Source organism: Phyllobates terribilis, unplaced genomic scaffold (assembly GCF_046119375.1).
Source record: "Phyllobates terribilis strain yellow unplaced genomic scaffold, ASM4611937v1 Scaffold_200__1_contigs__length_3551848, whole genome shotgun sequence".
Classification (NCBI taxonomy): Eukaryota; Metazoa; Chordata; class Amphibia; order Anura; family Dendrobatidae; genus Phyllobates; species Phyllobates terribilis.
The window spans coordinates 1,041,093-1,048,264 of record NW_027362960.1 but is presented as its reverse complement, the minus strand read 5'-3'; positions in this window follow the sequence as shown (position 1 = coordinate 1,048,264).

Here is a 7,172-nt window from a genome sequence, read left to right as displayed (position 1 = left end):
TGCTTCTGTGGTGCGGTCATTAACTTTTTGTAGCCTTTGCCTCATATAAGATAGTTCCTCTTTGATCTCCCCCATCTGGCTGCTGAGTGACGATAGCGCAGATCCATACTGTGTTACAGCCATAAATACATCCTGTATTGTAGGCTCAGTTATGTGCTGATCTGTGTTCTGATGGAGAGTAGTGAGTTCTGACTGAGGCTGCAGGAACTTTCAGAGTCATTTTCAGCAGTATTATTAAATTCCTCTGAGAGTGCAGAGAAGCGGTTAGATACCTCAGTAATTTGTATATGTGCCTCATTGCCGGTACAGGCTTCCGTGCCTGGAACTCTAGCAAAGCCAGCCTAAGTGCTTTCCCACTCTTGTACCTGCTGAAGAAGCACCAGCACCATCTTGGATGACTCCATTCACTACTTATCCCCGGAGTTCTTCTGCCGCACATCCGCTCACATGTCCGGCCAGGCCATGCCCCTGACCCACAGGGAAACTAAACCCCTTTTAGATGCAAGTTATAGACTTTTAAGGGAAAATTGAAGGGGAAATAGACAATCTTGTGATTAATAAAAATACAACTTCTCTTTTATATGTATGGGAAGCCACGAAGGCCGACCTTAGAGGAATATTTCCAAAAATAAAATCTCAGCAGCTAAATCCCGGACTAAGCAGCAGGATCAATTGGTGTTTCAGGAGTTGGGAGATGCAGAGAGTGCGATGAGTACAGATTCAACGCCGGCTGCGCAAAACAGTCTGAAAGCAGCTCCGGACCTGCTGAATCAGGTAACATTGCAGCTGCAGGAAGGAAGAAGCGGTTTCTAAAGCTTCCGGTCCTTTCCTGAGACTCTCGGAATTTATTAGATGAATTACTTGATATACAAGATCTAGAATGGGCACTGAGCTCAATGACCAAGGATAAAGCACTGGGAACAGATGGTCTTCCAGTGGAAGTATATAAGAGATATAAGGAAGTATTACTACCACTGCTATTTGAGGTATACAATTCATGTTTGGAGGGGATCATTGCCCATGTCCATGCAGAAAGCCATAATTACGGTATAACCTAAATAAGGCAAGGACCCCAGCTTTCCGGCATACTATAGACCCATCTCTCTTTTAACACTAGACGTCAAACTTCTTCCTAACAAACTCTCAAAAGTAATCTCAATAATACACCCCGCTCAGTCTGGATTTATGCCCAATAAGTCCACCGTGATCAATCTCAGAAGGCTTTATATTAATATGCAAGCAAGTGCTGATAATATTGGTCAGAGGGTGATCCTGTCTTTGGATGCAGCTAAGGCCTTTGACAGTGAATGGCAATATTTGTCGGCTACATTGCAGCAGATGGATTTAGGTGACAAATTTATAAAATGTGTGCAATTGCTTTATTTGGACTCAAAGGCCAAAATAGGAGCGAATGGCTCTATGTCTAATCATTTTTTGCTGCACAGAGGTACAAGACAAACGTACACCCTGCCTCCCTTATTGTTTGCAATAGCAATTGAACTTCTTGTGGCAATAATTAGTAAAACGTCTGAGATTTAGATATGGGACCAATGAAGAGAAGGCGGCATTGTATGCTGATGATTTACTCTTATTCTTAGGTGATGCTTTGGGGTTTCTGGAGAGCACGATGGTGACTATCTTTAGATGACTTATTCCATCCATAGTTCAAATATGATTAATCGCACACTCGGGAGGTGAAGATGCAAAAATTAATTTATTAACATAAGAAATAAAGAAATAGAAGTATCAAACCAATCGTGGATGGCGACAATACAAGACATTTCGGCCTATTAGTTGGCCTTAATCATTTTGGTCGCTACTGTAAAAAAGAACAGAAATTATCAGGTACATTGGCCACAGGAATTACATGAAAATAATTATAAAAAATTCCAAACAGAGTTTGACAGCAGGGTATGATGAAGGAGGGGGGTGGGGGTTGGACAGGGGTGGGGAGGGGGAGATAGGTAGATACTAGGGTCTATACAATATATACAGCAAACATATTTACAGCATATTTAAAAAAATACCATTTAAAGCCCGGTAGAGAATACGTAATTGGGCTTGCAGGCAAGTCAGACTTAAATAGAAGGCAAAGGGGGGAAGATCCACAAGGGTGAGGGACTGCAATGTAAAGGGAATATGATGAGAAACACACAGGCTGCACACAGAGAGGAAGAAGTTATATGTAGATAAATACCTTGTACTTGTCCCATATAAAGGTAGGGCTATTCAGGCCTGGAAAGACAGGTCAGAGTAAAAGGAGACCTCCGTGAACAGGGTGCCTCCACCAGGGGACGTCCCTGCCCTGGAACTCTCCATAGCAGCTCTAGGTTTATGCAATACAATTTCCTTTAATCCTCCACATACAAATCACGCAGCAGAGACCATGATAGCCTTGATACATAGGGACATCAAGAGCCTATTGCATCAGCAATAACTAGGCTTCTTCCCCACAAATCAAAATCTTTCTGGTGAGGAAAAAAGGGCCCGCAAAGCCTTGCAGAACAATAAACACATAGTAATCAAGCCATCTGACAAGGGGGGAGCTACGGTTATCATGGACCGGACATTCTATGTTGAGGAAATTAATCGCCAATTAGCCAACACAACTACATATAGGAAGATTAGCCATGATCCCACCAGCAGTATCCGCTCTAAAATCCGAGAGGTTCTCAATCGACATCATGATATAAATACTATAGATTCTAAGACTGTGACATTTCTGACCAACCCCCACCCGACAACCCCTGTGTTCTACATTATACCAAAAATCCACAAATCACTGACGAAACCACCTAGCCGACCAATTGTGGCCTCCACTGACACTATCTTGTCACCTGTAACAATATACCTTGAAAAAATTCTAACACCAGTAGTCCAGAATACACAAGCTTTTTTGCTCAATACAAGTCAATTCCTAAGCATCATCATGAACATTTCAGGCATTCCCACACACAGTTTATTGGTCACATTGGATGTTAATAGCCTATATACATCCATCACCCACACTAGAGGTTTGGAAGCCTCTTCGCACCTCCTTTCACAGTCCAACCTTTCATCTAACTCTCTTGATTTCTGCCTCGAACTCCTCTCATTAGTACTCCACGAAAATTTCTTCATGTTTGAAGACGACTAATACGTACAGGAGCGGGGAACCGTGATGGGCTTCAATGTGGTGGTGGCCTATGCAAATGCGTATATGCATAGGTGTGAGGAAGAATTTGTCTATACTCATGAACTCTTGTCGCTACATCGATATTTTTTGCATCTGGCAGAGACCAGTTGAGACACTCAATTGCTTTTCAACTCGCTCAATTCCATTAGAACAGAGCTGTAATTTACACTCAATCATGACCTAAAACAAATCTCCTTCCTGGACACCCTAGTTGTAAAAGATGAAAATGGTAATCTCATGACCGACCTATTTTCCAAACAAACTGACTGTAATGTAAGTCTGTTACACTATTCTAGCTGTCACCCTAGAACTACCAAGAATAGTCTCCCTCGCTCTCAATTCCACAGAGTCACCCGCATTGTCACCAATCATGACCTCCAATCCCAACGCCTGCAAACCATGTCACAGAAATTCCAGGAGAGGAGCTATCCCACCAAACTACTTGATATAGAAAGAACCAGAGTGCTAGAATATAGACAGGATACCTCACCCCCTCCTACCTCTAATGTTGAACATGTCCCTTTTGTTCACACATATCACCCCCTGATGTCAAAAGTCCATACTACCATTAAAAAACATTTGCCCCTTCTCACTAGGGCCTACCCCGAGATTTCTGCCTTTTCAAATCCAGCCCTAATGTGCACGAAGCGTGACCCCAACATTAAAGATAAAGTCATTAGAGCCGACATAGGCAGCTCCCATACCGCTCCATATCAACGTTTACTCCTTCCCCTGTCTCGGCCGTGATGCCTTTTCAAACATTATCAAATTTGAAACCATTAAGGGTTATTTTACCTGTGACTCCAACTTCATAATTTACGTTGTAAAGTGTCCATGCGGCCTACTTTATGTAGGCGAGACCACACAACACATAAGAGATCGTATAGCAAGCCACAAATCTACCATTCGCTGCGCTAAACATTGGCTACCACTCCCAGACCACTTCTCCTAAGCAAAACACACAGTGGCCAAACTACTTTTCCAAGTGATAGAGCATGTAGCTAGACCAAGGAGGGGCGGGAATCATGTCAAATTATTGAAACAACGAGCGTCACACTGGATATACACCTTACAAACGTCATCTCCCAAAGGCCTCAATAGGGAGATTGAATGGATTTACTAATACATTCCTTTTGTCCACAGACACAATGCATCCTATTGTACAACAGGGTGAGTGCCCACCTAGCATAATGCAATAACCAATGCCCCACATAGTGTATATCCTCTTTCTTCTCTGATAACACCATACCCCACTATTACTCCATCACCATCCCATCATCCTATCCTCACCCTCTGCGGCAGATGTACCTCTTCCAAAATTACTATTTCCCTATCATTGGTCTCTCCATATAATATTTTCCACTCTCCCATAATCAGTTCTGGTACTATCATCCCCATGCAGCACGTCTCAATTACTCCTGACCCCATTTACATATCATCATCTCCATTTGGCACCCCCCACATGTGTTCAGCACATGGCTATATTTCCAATCAGCATGTCACATATCTGTGCTATTATTACTTCCTATTAGCATGTCTCATGTCTGTCATCAGCTCATTGTTATATTCAGTTTTCTACTCAGTGTAATTCCCAAGCATTCACAGATGCCCCTAGCTTGCCACACTCCTAATGAAGGCTTTTACTGGTATCCCCTGTGACATCATGCAGAGTTATCACTGCATACTAGCCTAAGAACATTGTGCGCTCTGCTTACCCTCATCACCATAACTGGCATCTCTCTGCAGTGTGAGAGCACCAGCACCTTGTCACTTCCGGCGCCATGCCCCCAATGATGCCACACTTCCGGTCCAGCAATCAGCCACCAAAAAAGGCCCCCAGGCCAGTGTAACACCAAAGCCTGAAGCAGCAAGGCACGGGAGCGCCTCTCTAACTACCCCCTCACTCACAGGATGCTGGATCTCCATGGCCCACTGGACCCAGGTGAAATTTATCCTCATTTAAGGTACTGACATGCTAATCAATGGATTGTCCGCTGCTAGTATGCAGAACCTGTTAGCACACTGATCTCTAAGTTGCTCCTCATTTTACTCTGACCTGTCTTTCCAGGCCTGAATAGCCCTTCCTGTATATGGGATAAGTACAAGGTATTCATCTACATATAACTTCTCGCTCTCTGTGTGCAGCCTGTGTGTTTCTCATGATATTCCCTTTACATTACAGTCCCTCGCCCTTGTGAATCTTCCCCCTTTGCCTTCTATTTAAGTCTGACTTGTCTCTACAAACCAATTTATAAGTAAGGAACTTACGTATTCTCTACTGGGTTTTCTATGGTATTTTTGTAAATATGTTTGCTGTATATATTGTATAGACCCAAGTATCTACTTATCTCTCCCTCCCCCTCCCCACTCCTGTCCAACTCCCACCCCCCTCCTTCATCATACCCTGCTGTCAAACTCTGTTTGGAATTTTTTCTAATTATTTTCATGTAATTCCTGTGGCCAATGTACCTGATAATTTCTGTTCTTTTTTTACAGTAGCGAACAGGCCAACTAATAGGCCGAAACGTCTTGTTTTGTCGCCATCCACGATTCGTTTGATACTTCTATTTCTTTATTTCTTATGTTAATAAATGAATTTTTGCATCTTCACCTCTGGAGTGTGCGATGAATTATATTTGAACTATTGGAGCCCATGCCCATTACATCAGCACCTCAGCTGTGACAGAGTGCACGCCATCATCTCCTCTCTATTATTCCATCCATAGACCATACTAAGGACTAAGGGGCACTTATTACAGGTGGAAGAATGGCTATTCTGGCAAGCGGGAAAGGGTTCTTTACAGTTAGAGCAGTCATACTGTGGAACGCTCTACCATAAGAGGTAGTAATGGTAAACACTAACAAATTTGAAAAAAAGGGCTGGATGATTTCCTCAGTACACATAACATTGTAGGTTATAGATAATTTAGTGACAAAAATTTATAATTGGTGGACAAAGGGTGAACTTTATGGACCTAGGTTTTTTTCAACCTACTCTATGTAACATCCCCATGTTTCTGTAGGACGACCTCCACCCCAGGACATTCAGAACTTATCTTAGAAAATTCACCAAAATGGGGATGAAAACCATAACATAAAAACCTTCCCTGGATCCATCTTAAACCCATCAGCTGATAAAATGAAACCCATGAATGAAACTTCCTGGACAGAAAAAAAAACACATTTCTCAAGTTTAGCAAAAATTTTAGAAAAAAATATGTTTTAGGCTGCGTGCACACGATGCGTTTTTCATGCGTCTCCGCAGCAGAAACGCATCAAAAACGCATGGTAATCCGCACCCCATGGTCCCCCAATGGCATTCCGCAATGTCAATGCACATGCTGTGGATTTTTCCGCAGCGTTTCTGTAGCGCTCATAAATCCGCAACATGTTCATTAATTTTGCGGAAGCGCAGCGGAATGGCCGCCATTGACTTGCATTGAGACGCATAGAATCCGTGTCTGTACATCTGTACAAGCGGATAATATGCATTTCAATGTGCGGATGGTACCCAGGTCTGGAGGAGAGAAGACTCTCATCCAGACCTGGGTACCATTGTACCTGTAAAAAAAAGAATAAAATAAAAAATAAAGTTTATATTCACCTGTCCGGCGGCCCCTGCAACGCTTCTCCTTCCAGGACCTGAGATGACGTCGCGGTCATGTGACCGCAGGCTGTCTCGCGAGATGCCGGCAAGCCAGGAAGGAACCAGGAAGGAGCGCGACAGCACACGCGGCAGCATCGGAGGTAAGTATAGCTTTATTTTTCTATTTTTACGGTCACACTATATAAATCCATGCCGTTTGCATGGATTTATATAGTGTGACCTAGTTCTCAAGCACTTTCCAAGTGATGCTATCGCCTTGAAAGTGCTCGTCAGTCCATATGCGGAAACACATGCATTAACGCATGTGGATACGCATGTGAATCCGCATGTATTCTGCAGGAAAAACGCATGCACAATCTGCATGCGTTTTTTCTGCCAGGGAGATGCAGA